At 38.9% G+C, this 13,616-nt stretch overlaps 1 protein-coding gene and 1 pseudogene across 1 annotated transcript in view; both read left to right on the forward strand.

Moving 5' to 3' along the window:
* Positions 1-13,616, forward strand: part of HPSE2 (heparanase 2 (inactive)) — a 530,253-nt gene that overhangs the window by 346,732 nt on the left and 169,905 nt on the right. The window lies entirely within an intron of this gene.
* Positions 366-1,187, forward strand: LOC109443852 (nuclear migration protein nudC; annotated as a pseudogene).

Below are 13,616 nucleotides of genomic sequence, written 5' to 3' on the forward strand. Positions count from 1 at the left end.
AAAAAAAAAATTAAACCAAAACTAAGTAAAATGAAGAAAATAAAGATAAAAACAGAAATGAATGAAACATAAAATAGACAAACAATAGAGAAAATTTACAAAACCAAAGGTGTTTCTTTGAATAGGTCAACAAATTTGAAGAAGAAAAAACACACGAAAAAAAACCCTATCTAGAAAGAGAAAGAGAAGGAGAGAGAATGGAAAAGAAAGAACATAAATCTCTACTATCAGGAATGAAAGAGGGATTCTCACTGTAGATCCTATAGACATTGAAAGTATAACAAGGGAATATTATGAACAACTTTATTCCAGTAAATGTGACCATTGAAATGGACAAATTTCTTAAAAATACAATTTACCAAAAAATGACACAGATTAAAAAGTCTTACTATCCCTACATCTTGGCTCTTTTTGGAAAATCTGGTAAATTCTTATATAACTTTATGTAGAAGCCAAGTCAGAGAGCTCTGGGCCCAGATCAAGTGGCTGACCGATGAGGAGATAGAGAGGTTACAGCTAACCTCTCTACCTCCTTTACCTACCAGATAAAGCTTGCATCCATTACCTACCAGATAATCATGAAGCACAGCTCAAGAATGGCGGCCTTTGCTCACCAGGGAAGCAGGAGGTGAGGAGGACTAGGAGGAGGAGGAGGAGAAGGACAAAGGGAAACTGAAGCCCAACCTCTGTAATGGGGACGACCTGTCCAATTACCCCTGGATCTAGACCCTGTCATAGCTGGAGCTGGCCGTGTCTTTCTGTGTGAACGTCCAGCTGAAGGGGAAGGATGTGGTGGTGAACATCCAGTAGCCACACCTCGGGGTGGGACTCAAGGGGCAGCCGGAGATCACTGACTGGGAGCTCTACAATGAAGTGAGGGTAGAGAGCTCATGGCTCCTTGAGGATGGCAAGTGGCGACAGTGCATCTGGAGATCAACAAGGTAGAATGGTGGAGCAGCTTGGTGTCCAGTGACCCTGAGATCAATACCAAGAAGATCGACCGTGAGAACTCCAAGATCTCAGACCTGGACAGTGAGACACACAGCATGGTAGAAAAGGAGATGTATGACCAAAGACAGAAGTCCATGGGGTTGCCCAATTTGGACAAGCAGAAGAAACAGAAAATTCTGAAAAAGTTCATGGATCAACATCCAGAGATGGATATTTCCAAGGCCCAATTCAACTAACCTGTCTGCCTCCCTGAACTCTTGGGGCTGAGCCCCCAGCTATCCGCCTTACTTTCCCACCCTTCCCTGGGACTTGAGGGCCTCAGAGTCGAGGAAGACATGGGACTGGCCCAGATACACAGGTCCCAGAGCATCATGGGAGAAGGGCTGAGGCCTTGGGGGCTCTTGCCCTCCCCAGTTGGCCTACTGTTACATATTAAACTATTCCCCCCACCAAAAAAATAAACCAAGGAAAAAAACGTATCCTATGACAAAGCAATTCCATTGCTAGGTATTTACCCAAAGGAAATGAAAACTTACACTGCACAAAAACTTTTTATAAGAATGTTCATACCAGTTTTAATAATAATAGGCAAAAACTAGAAACAGCTGCAGGTGTCCATTAGCAAGAGAATAACTTAAACTGTTGTGTATTTATGCAAAGGAATGCTGCTCAGCAAGATAAAAGAACAAATGATGCACTGCACACATGAATGAATCTCAAAATCATTATGCCAAGTGCAAAATGCCTTATATGAAAAAGCACATTTGTATTATTCCCATTATATGAAGTTCTGGAATAGATTTAAAAAATTAGAACAGTGACTGCCTTTGTGGGTGTAGGGGGTAGGAGGTAGGGATATGGATTGAGAGGGAAATGTGCATGAATTTTCTGGGGTGATTGTAATGTAATCTACATCTTGATAGGGATTTGGGTTACACCGGAGTATGCATTTGTTGAAATTCATTAAATGATATGCTTAAGATTTGTGCATATTGTATGTACAATTTACTTAAGAAAAAGAACCACAAATATATATTGTACTAGCACTAATGGTCTGCCTGTTGAAGTGCTTAGAATGAAGTATACCAAAGTCTGCAACTTACTTTGAAATGCCTCAAAACATAAAATGGATCAATGGATGGATAGAGGGATAAATAGATTGATAAATGTGTGATAGAGCATGCATAGCAAAATGTTAATTGTAGAACTTTAGTGGAGGAATATATATAGTGTTTCACTATATAGTTCTTCCCTTTTGTCTCTATCTTTGAAATTTTTCATACCAAAATATTATGGAACAGACCTAAATTGTTACACCTAAATAAATAATGTTATCCATTATGAAATACATTGCCATGAAAATATTTATGAAGAACATAATAAAGGGGAAAATGCTTTTGTCAAGTAAATAAAGTAAAATATAAAATATATAAATCACATCTCAATAATATAAAACGCACATAAACTCAAAAGGCGCTAGTAGATTCATAGTGTTAATCTTTAGATAGAAAGAGTATAGGGACTCTTTTATTCTCATTTTTGCATTTCTGTAATTTTTCTGTGATCAGCATGTAATGCATTTTTGTTTATAATCGAAATCATCACTGCCCAGCTCCACTCTTGCCACCCTAAATGCCCCCCTCTCCAGAAGCAACCATCACAATTTTTGCCACTTTTTCTGGTATTTGTTTTCCTATGTCTAAATAACAATCTCATGCTGCTATTTCTTGTTCTGTGTTTTTCCAATTCAAATAGTATCTATCAGTTTCCTAACGTGGAAGATGAGAATTTACCTCTCATACATCCCTCACTCCTCATCTATTGAAGCATACTTATTTTTCCCCACCCTCCAATATTTTATATCTTAAGTATTGGTTAGATCAGAACTTGCTGCTCACATTTTCGTGACTATATAAATAGGATTCATAGCAGAGAATGTGTTGTGCTGTGGTTACATTTTCTTTCTTTCACTATGTTTTGCTTTTCCCGGAGTTAATAATGTCTCTTTTTCATTTGCCTAGTTTCCTAATCTATCCCTAATTCATCTCTAAACTCTGTCCCAGAGGCGGGTAAATATCTCTCTGTGCAAACACCCCAGGTAGCCCTCACTTTCATCTTGTCCTTGGAGATACTCCCCTGGAGCAGACCCTCCTCTGGTCCCATCTGCACTGGTCGAATTCCGTGTTTCCAGCATAGCTGTTATCTTGGGATCTCCCCTCACCATCATCCTGGGGATTCCTATTGACTCTTATTTGTTGGACCCATGTATTTTTTCAGGTTTACTCCCTCCTTTTGATGGAACATTTTTTCCCCCAGAGATTCCTGAGAAAAGATAAATGAGAAGTGCACATGTTAAGACCTTGTGTTAGACTTTGACTTATGTTTTGGATCCATATAGATCTTCCTCAGATTTTGATGCTTTGGCTGCATTTCATTCTAGCTTTCCTTATAATGATTGAGAAATTCAATGCCTTTTAAATTTCCAATGCTGTTTTTTTTTTTCCCTGTGTCTTCTATCTTAGTAATACTTTTAAGATCTTCTTGTCCCAAGTGAGCCTTTCTGTGGCTCTGTTTATTCTCTTCAGTAGGTGTATGGTAGGCCCTGTTAATTTCAAATTCATGCCCTTCCGTTTAGGGAAATTTTTCCGTATTTTTTTTTCTTTGATAATTTCCTTTATATATATATATATATATATATATATATATATATATTTATTTTTTTTCTTTCTTTTTTCTGGAACTTCTACAAGTCAGATATCAGAACTCCCCAAACAGTACTCTAATTTTTACAGTGTTTTTCTCTTGTTTTTTCTTCTGTTTTCTGATAAGTAGCCTTAATCATCTGCATTTTCTGTTGAAGTTTTTATTTACATTATCATATGTCTACTTTCCAAAAGCTCTTTTTATTCACCAAAGCTTCCTGTTTTATGGCTTCTTTTTTTTGTTGTTGTTTGTTTTTGTTTGTTTGTTTGTTTTGTTTTATGGCTTCTTATAGTTTCTTTTTTTGTTTCTCTCTGAGGATATCAATTTTAATTGTTCATTATTTTGTTTCTTTTCTTCTTTACTCTCCTTTCCTGTCTTCCTTCCTTCCATAGTTTTTATTACGGTTTCTGTATTTAAGTTTTTTTCCTCTTTTTCCCTCCCTCCTCCCCCCATTTCTATATTTTACTTTGTCTTTCACATTGAAAATTTTCCTAAATGTCAAGTGATCCTTGGATCTGTACTCCTATTTAAGAGAGAGGCATGAAAATCTGATTGGACATTTATTCTCAACTAGTGGGGGTCTAGGTAGGGTGATCTGGATGGGTTATTACATACGGACTCCTAACTGTCCATGTTTGTTGCTCAATTGAAGATATGTGGATTCTCATATCCTCTTCTATGTTCTATGGCAATATATTGTTTCGGTTTAAGAATACGAAGAAAATTTGCCCTCACAGGGATATATAGCTATAAAACAGAGAGGTTACTTGAATAGACTTTTTCAGATTATTGTGGCTATTCTTCTCAGCTACTACACCAAAATTCAACAAGTGATAGTTCCTTAAAGATTAGTTGCAATGTGGAATATAAAGCCATACCAATGAATTCTTCATACTCTGATGCATTACAATCTATTGGTCTTGCATTGTGAATGTCTTTAAGTTTTGGAAGCTGATGAGCTCATGGTGGCAGATACAAATATACTAAAATTCTAATTTTCACTGAACAGTTCAAAGTTTATAATGAGCAGCAATTTCTGTCAGTTGTTTTCTTTGAAGTGACAGGCTTACTTTATTAATTTTTGAGAAAAATATCTTCCAAATAGCCAAGTCTGAATAACCCTAATTTGTCTGTCAGTTAATTTTTAAAAATAAACATGTTCCATGAAAAAATTGACCAATTCAGTTTGCAGCTCAAACTGTCACAGAAGTGTTTGTCCTTGAGACAAACATCATACTTTGCTGTGGAGATGAAGTATTTTATATGTATTTCTCACTTAGTCATACAGATCATTTTTTAAATGTGTACTCGGGTTAAAATGTAATAAAATGAGTAATATTTTTTTACTTTGTCAAGGGAATTATTCAGTGACACTGGCATCTTTGTTTTATTGCAAGTATGTGACAGTCATCACCAGTACAGTTTGATGCTCCTGACTTGATTTGTGCTAAGTTGCCAGCAGTTTTACAAACTGTTGCTTTTGTACCATCAGTTCAAATGTCAGCATAGTTCTTCCAGTACAAGCCATGCGAATCAAATCAATTATTTAACACTTTATATATTGTATCACCTTTAGTATTTAGTGCCAATGTACCAAGTGTATTTTAGTGCCATTCATGTAAAAGATCTTTATCAATGCTTAGTTGGTATTGATGTTGGAGGGATGCAAGAAAAAAAGCTATGTCTGTAGATTTATCCAGATATTAATATCCTGAGGTACTAACTTTGTCTTCATGTTTACAGCCAAATCCTTAGCAAGTTACTGTATTGTTGGGAAGTGGCACTAACTTTCCTGAGTTTTCATTCAGCAGGCATTCAGCAGTGTCAATTCTATGAGTCTCTCAGCTACCGTGTATACCTTTCTAGCTAATGCAGTATGATAACCTACTCTTTAAGATATTTTTCTAACTTTAAAATTTAGAAAAGTTTTCAAAATAATTTTAAAATGTAATTGCAAAACAAGACAACAAAGTGGCAAGGGGGAGCAAATATATGGTGATGGAAGGAGAACTGACTCTGGGTAGTGAACACACAATGGGATTTATAGATGATATAATACAGAATTGTACACCTGAAATCTATGTAATTTTACTAACAATTGTCACCCCAATAAAATAAAAAAAATAAAAAGACAACAAAGTGTTCTTATTTCCATGGAGGCATAAGAAAAACATTAGAATTTCAAAATAATTTGTAGGATGATTATGGGGTTACACAGATAATAGCAGGTATAACAGAAAAAAGCTTGTAAGAACACAGTAGAAATATTGAGAACAAATTGAGTTAACCTTTGAAAACATACATATGTATTTATATCCCAAAACCATACCTTAGAAAAGTCTAGAAAACAAGAATATACAAGTATATATTCCATTAACTGTCTGAGCAATGACATTGTCACATGTCATATAGACCCTGGAAAACCCCACTGTACACTTGTGAGAGAATGAGAGTGAAATTGGCACATAGCTGTCTTAGTGTTATAATGGAAAGGTTTTATCTTATGGACCCCTGTAAGGGTTTTGGGGACCCCAGGAGTCCTTGGACCACACTCTAATATCAACCGATGTAGAGTGAGTTTCTAATTGCTTCTCAATTCTCCTGTTTCAGTTCACCTTCCTCCCCAGACCCCATTCTCAAAGGCACCTGGTCCTTCCAGCTTCTGAGACTTTCTGGGACTCCATAGCAAGCAGCAGCCTGCTTTTCGGCTTCCCTAAAATAAGTCACAAGTGTAGAATTCAGCCTCCTCTTGTCAGCTAAGTCAGTTACCACTCTTCCTCTGTTTTCCAATATTAACATTTTTATTGTGGTGTTTTCTTGTCCTATTCTCTTAGACCTTGTAGGTTAATGAATTTTTTTTTCTTTTTGATTCGTTACCATTGTTTTAGTTGGGTTTGTGGAGGGAGCTTAGTAAAATGCCTATTTTTAAACCACAGTATTTAACCTGAAATCCTGCTGTCTGCTTTTTTGTTTCTCTAGGATTATTTTTAGAAGACAACATTTAAAAATTAATTCCCCCCCACACACCCAAAACAAAATCCATTTAAATATGTATCAAGTTAGGCAATCCCAGGTGTTCACAATGCTTGGGCCCCACCAAAGACCAACAGGATAAAAATCTATGGCTGTGTGGCCCAGACACCAGGATTTTTAAGAAGTTCAGGAGGTGATTCTGATATTTAATGAGGATGGAGAACTACTGTCCTGGAGCCTTGTCACTGAGCATCCGTAGCCCCCGGGACGTAGACGCCAGAGAGCACACTCCCGAGGGCTGCTTGAGCATCATCCATAGCATCACCTGGGAACTTGTTAGAAATGCAGATTCTCAAGCCCCATCCCAGACCCACTGAACCAGGACCCCAAAAATCTGTGTTTAACATGCCCTCGAAGTGATTTTGATACACTCTAAAGCTTGAGAACCACAGCCATAGATGGTGGTCTGTATCTGATTTCTAAGAATACGCTGATCGCCATATTTTTTGGCATCAAACTTTCTTCAGTAGCTTCTTTTCTGACATTTAGATAGGAGGAAACATGTAAGAAAAATTGTCCTGAGAATTGGCCTTTAGAAAATTCCTGCCCCTTGTAATCAGAGTCAGAACTTCAAGTCGTCTAATTTTCAGTTTCTTCTTATATAAAAGTTAGCACTTTTCTCTCTTTGGTTTTAGTCTGCACTTATATACATCATTCCTCACTTCTCTTGTTGCAGAAAAATGAAATATGGCGATATACTGCAGCTATAGGCTTAAAGATCAATTTTATAATTTAGATTTTTAGCTGTGTTTAAAAGCATAAAAATGAACATTTTTAAAAAGTCATTGCAAGAGCAACTACGGATTTGCCCGCAATATAAGTAAATGTGAACAAATGACTCTGAGGAGAGCATCTATTGGAAATTCATGAGCATTGCCAGGGGTAATGGCACATTAGAATGACTGGTTAAGCAACGATTCTGCTTAAAAGGAAAAGCTGAAGGAATCCATCACATAGATATTCAATTTTAGAGAAAAGAGTTCAAGTGAAATGTGGACCCTATTTATTTTTTAAAATAAATTGGAAAAACGATTTAACAATGTAAGTGATTCACAGGAGTGCTAACACATATTTCAAACACTATTTTGGAAGCAAAGGACCTATAGAGCTGCTGCGCATTAGTTTGGTAGAAAGAACAAGGGCATTGAAGTCAGACAAGCCTGGACAGAATCCCTTTGATCACTAGCGGATTTGGAGCTTTGGGGAGAAAGTAAATCTTTCAGAGGTCCGTCTTCCCATCTGTAAAGTGGGGTTAATGCCTACCTCACAAAACTGTTGCGTTAATGTATGAAAAGCACTTTGCACAGTACATAGATACAATATATTGAGCCCTCACGAAATGGGAGTTTCCTTCTTCCTTCCCCTCTGTCTTTTCGTGACCCTTCCCAATCTCTCTGTGTTTATGAAAGTGTCTCACTCTAGAAGATACAGATGTTTAGCACATACTCCATTACTGAGCATTTTTATAGCACTCTGCAGATGCTTCAAGGCATTTCCTTATGGTCTTCTCAACCAAAGGAGGAATCTGGGTGGTTCTGCGGGGTAACCCTGTTATGTTTTATTTATGAATTCATTCAAAAGATAGTTATTGAGCACCAACTATGTTCTGTGCTAGATGTTAGAGAGAGACTAGGGAGAAAGAAAGAGACAAGCTCCTTCCCCCGGGGAGCCTAGTGGGCTTCCAGTTAGCAAGAAGTGTATCCCTCTAGCAATCACGCTAGCCGTGATTAGTCTTCTTTGGGAAGAGAAGGTAGAAGAGGAGAGGTGCTCCTGGTGGAGGAAGTAAGGAGCACGTTAAGAAGAAAATTTTTGTGGGCCCCAGAGAGAGCTACGCCTAGACAGATACCTGCTGCAGAGGACTTAAAAAGGGAAGGATAAGAAGGGAAGGGAACCATAAGTGACATGGGGCTTGGCTGCAAAAAATTAGAGAAAAGGAAGAAAGAAAGAGGACTTTCTAAAAGCAAGTACAAGAATCGAAGAGCTCTTTGTTTTAAGAAAGGTTCACACACACCTATGTGTGTATGTATATATTGTATTTTAATGAGTGTTTTCTGGGGTCAAGCTCTGTGCTAAGTAAGTTATTTACAGAAGCATCTAGAGCTCTAACAGGTTGATTTCAAATCTTCAGCACCTACTGTCTGTGCGACCTCAGGCCAGTGGCTCAGCACCTCATTGAGCCTCAATGCCCTTTGTGACACAGGTGGTAGGTTTCTGGCCCAAGAGGTGCTGGCAGCTTTCCTCAGACTGATTTTGGAAGGCCACAGTCTCCATCGGTGGCTCCCTTTACCTCAGTCACTCCCATGGAAGCTGTTTCAGTGTCTACTGTCAATTTGGGCGAGAGACAGTGGGCAACTCCCTTCCCATTTCAAAGTGTACACACACACACACACACACACACACACACACACACACACACACACACACACCGCTCAGTCTGGCATTATCTCCAGGTTCCCACAAGTGTCTCCTCTGCCTAAGGAGGGAAAGTTGGAGTAACACTGGTCCAGGACCTTACACATAGCTAATACCATCTGCCGTTAATTAAAGCTGTCCAAGCACATTATATGCATTATATCAAGGGCATCTGCTAAATGTATGGACATTAAAGGGGCAGCTTGAGAGACTTTCTAGACTTGAAATCCCAAGACCATGCCTTCTGTCTTTGTACCAGGTCCCAATTGTCTTTGTTTTAATGACCCTGCCGCCCACCCCAGAGAGGTGCTGCTTGGTTCTGTCTATCCTGTGTCTTCAAGGGAAATCAAAGGCTTAGACTTAGAAATTCCTGACCCTCCCTGTTTTTACTCCTCTGTTAAACAAGTATTGCACTAGTTTGGAGTCAGACTGTCTTACTTGAATTCTGGTTCTAACGCTTATTATCTTGTGCAAGTCATTTAACTGCACTGAGTCTTAGTTTTTACATCTGTAAAATAGGTATTCGTTCAAAAAATATTTAAGGAGTGTCCACTCTGTGACAAGCACTGTTCCAGGTGCTTGGGATAGGCTAGGGAACAAAACAGACAAAACTCCCTGCACTTATGGCCCTCACATTCTGGGAGGGTAAGGTGGGCTTGGGTGAGATGGAGAAAGGTGGGTAGGAAGACAATAAACAATAAATACAATTAGAAAATTATGTGGTATGTTAGAAAGTCAAAAGTTGGAAGAAAGGAAGTGTTGGGTGGAAGAGAGCAGACTGCAGGATTAAACAGTGATGTCTGAGAAGGTGAGATTTGAGCAAAGGTGTAAAAGAAATGAGGGAGTTAGCCAAGCAGATATGCGGAGGGAGTGTATTCCGGGCAGAGGGAGCCGTCAGAGCAAAGGCTCCACATTGGGACTGGGTCTTACGTGTCCAATTAGTTCCCACCACATAGGACTGTTGTGAGGATAAATGAGGTGATGCACTGAGCATAGAACTTACCGCTCATGAGTGTTTAGTAAGTTTGGGTTATGGTTATTAATTATCATTTTTGTGGAAGTCCCATTTCTAAATGTTCAATACAGTGTAGAATCTTCCAAAATGACCCACATAGCACCTGAATGGAATGGTGCTTTTATGAAATTGCTATTATCCTCCATACAGATTCTTGACTTTCATACATACTACTTTGGATGAGAAAATATATATTGTCTCTGAATAATTTCCTTCCTTGGCAAGGGTCCTGAACAGTGTAAACTGTTATCGTAATTTTTTTGAAGGTACATAGGAGATGGGACCACTGTCCCCTAGGTGGTCAGTTGCTTTATCCGTCTGTCGGTGGTTATTATCTAAAAGTCTGCTATAGTCAAAAGCACAGCCACCTCGAGGGAAGACTGTCCAGTATTCCCAGGCAATCTAACCATTTTCCTTCCCGTGCTCTTTTCATTTTTGAAGAAGAGAATGGGAGATTTTAGGTTACTGAAATTCTACTTTGGCTATCTTAAACTTCAGATCCTCCGAGGAATTGAAGCTCTAGACACATAGTTAGTGTTTTATGTAATATAGTGAAAACCTTACATCCACCAAATAGTGTTGTAGCCACTTTATATAAAATGAAGTCCTTGAAAGACCTGACTACCTTGCTCCTCAAGGTGTGGTCCAGACCAGCAGCAGCATTGCCTCGGGGTTGTTAGAAATGCCGTCTCTTGGGCCTGACCCCAGACCGGTTACTAAGTCATAATCTGCAGTCTAATAAACTCCCCAGGTGTTTCATACGCATTTGAAAGTCTGAGAAGTGCTGCCCAGACAAGACAAGTACCATGAACACCAACTTCCTCAGCTGAGTAAAGTAAGCTTCAGAGAGAGCCGCTAACTTGTCAACCTACTCGGGGCTAGTCCATGGGTCTAACTGCAGTCTTCACAAAGAGTCCATACTCTTTCCACTACACGACTTCCCTCACAGTTCTTTTTAATAGGCATATTTCTAAATCTATTTTATAGAGAGAAAAAAAGAAATAGGTCAGCTTCCACTTGAATGTACGTTGAAAGCATTTGCCCAGACAGGCTGAGTGTAAACACCTGGTCTAAAGAAGAAGGCCTAGAAGATGATAATTGAATTTGTGTGTGGCTGTGGGTGGATGAGTCACATGCTCCCCTGCTCTTCTGAGATGGCCAGCCTTTCTGTTGAATTAGGGAATCCAAGTATAATTGTTGGCAGGATTCTCCCCAAATCCTCCTCTGATGAGCAGAAGACAAGCGCGGATGGGTAACAGCAGACCATGGCCTGAGGAGATGAACAGTCTGGCGTACAAGTCAGGGAATGTCTATTTTTATGAGCAAGGAGGTATTTTTATGGTTTGCCTTGAGTGAATAGCCTCTGATGTTGGGAAAACAGACTGGGAACAGCTGGACCACACTCTGGATCAGTTGCCACAACAACTTGATACATTTGTCTTTGGTGTCATTTGATCCTTTGGAGAACTGTATTATCTCAACGTAGATGTCTGACTTTCGGGCTTACTTTGTGCAGTGAGTGCGTCTGTTTGATTGTGTTCCTCAGATTACATGGAGTGTTGATCGTATTTGTTTGGGAGTTTGGATTCTAGTATTACAGACCATGGAAACTCACAGGATGAATTCTAGGATCCCATGCAACCGTCATTGTATTTACCACCATCAGAACGGATTTCCAGGCATAAACCATACCTGATAGCAACTAGGAAAATCATACAGATATTCAAAGTCATCCCCAATTTTCAATTTCTGGAAATATAGTCCATATTATCATCTCAGGTGACCTTTGTAAGCAATACTTTTCAAACTTGATCTCAGTATAAAAGTTACTGTTTTTATTATTTAGTATGTACTTTTCTCTTGGAAAAATTAAGTAAAAGTAAATTTTCAAAGTAAAATTGAATACACTTGTGTGATTTCAAGAGCAGCTTAAATCTTTCCTCTTAAGTTTAGAAATGACTGGTCTCTTGATGACTGAGAGTGAGCCCAGCTACTGTCACAGTTTGAGAAGGGGCTGAGTGCTCTGCGTGAGTCATTTACACTGACAGACACTTGTTCTCCTTAAAAAAAAGTGGCTGCTTTCTCCTCTCTTTGATAAGAAACCATCAAGCACTCTTATCCCGGTTCCCAAAGTTATGGCAGCTGAACCTGGAGATCCTGATAAACTTATATTGCCACTTCTGTGCCCACCACCACCAGCACCACCACCTTCTCTGAAAATCATAGTTAGGCTCCTTTCTATGAAGTAAAATCTCAAAGAGTTTACGAAACCAAAGAGCAAAAATATGTATGTCGTTAGAAGCTATGGAGGATGGTTTTGAGCATGTGCAGGATGTAATTTCATTATTGTCTAGAGTTACATGGCTGTGTCTGGGATCAGGAAGTTTCCTAAACAGAATATATTGTTGTTAGATGGCAATGTAACTGTGGTTTTTCTGCTGGTATTTGGTGCGGAGGTGGATAGCTGTTTCCTGTCATTTCCCCTGGTTTTTTTTCCCCTTCTCTTCCCACTTCATTTCATATAAATAAAACGAAACAAAGTTAAGGGTAACAAAAGAACCACCGTCAACAAACACTTCTGTTAAAGTTCTACACTTGACCTATAGAAATCAAGGAATTCAAATTTTCTACAATATTAAAAAATTCATTTACATTGTGTGTAATTAGGATATTTTTTCCAGCGCTTGTTCAACTTTTACATAAGATGCTTTAATGTGAATCACATGAAAAATGTGGTTGAACGTTATGAGCACTTTAACATTTGCATTTCCTGTTCTGTGTGGATCATTTTGTAAATTTGGGGTTAGCCTAACAGGCTGGGAGGGGGGAAGAAAGGGAGTTAGAAAATGCCCTTCCTTTCTGGATATTTGGCACGCCCTGAGTGAGGGAAAGGATGGTGACATCCCTGTGGCATGGAGGACGTGTTTACTTTATGAAAAGCTGAGTTTTGCCATAAGCAGAGCTGAAAGCCTCTGTCCCAGACAGAGACAATTTGGTAGCCTCGCCAGCAGTAGCAATCTTTCAACGCTTGAGTAAACAAACATACTAAGTGGGCAGACTAGGGGCTGGTGGGACTCAAAATCCCAGGAAAGACCTCCAGGTCTTAAGAGAGTTCCCAGGTCCTTATCTGCTAACAACAGGAGCCAAATCTTCTCTGCTGTTTCTTTGGGTTTACGGCACTTTTTAAGGTAATCGAGTCTTTTACAATTCTGATGAAAGCGATTGATTTTCTTAGAGAAAGTGCATGTTTATATGCAGAAATACACACACACATACACACACAATTTTACATAAGAATTCAAGTTTTTGTATGGATCTCCTGTAACCCATCCAGGAGGAATCCTAAAACCCTAGGCTAGGTTTGGGCATCCCTGCCTCCTGCCCTCGTACTGCACTACTAACTCCCATGCCCCCAAGTCCTCTTCTGAAATGCCCTTGAAGAACATAGAAAGACCCAACAATATTAATGTAAATTAATTTATTCTCATGTAATAAAAGACAA

Source organism: Rhinolophus sinicus, linkage group LG07 (assembly GCF_036562045.2).
Source record: "Rhinolophus sinicus isolate RSC01 linkage group LG07, ASM3656204v1, whole genome shotgun sequence".
NCBI classification, from domain to species: Eukaryota; Metazoa; Chordata; class Mammalia; order Chiroptera; family Rhinolophidae; genus Rhinolophus; species Rhinolophus sinicus.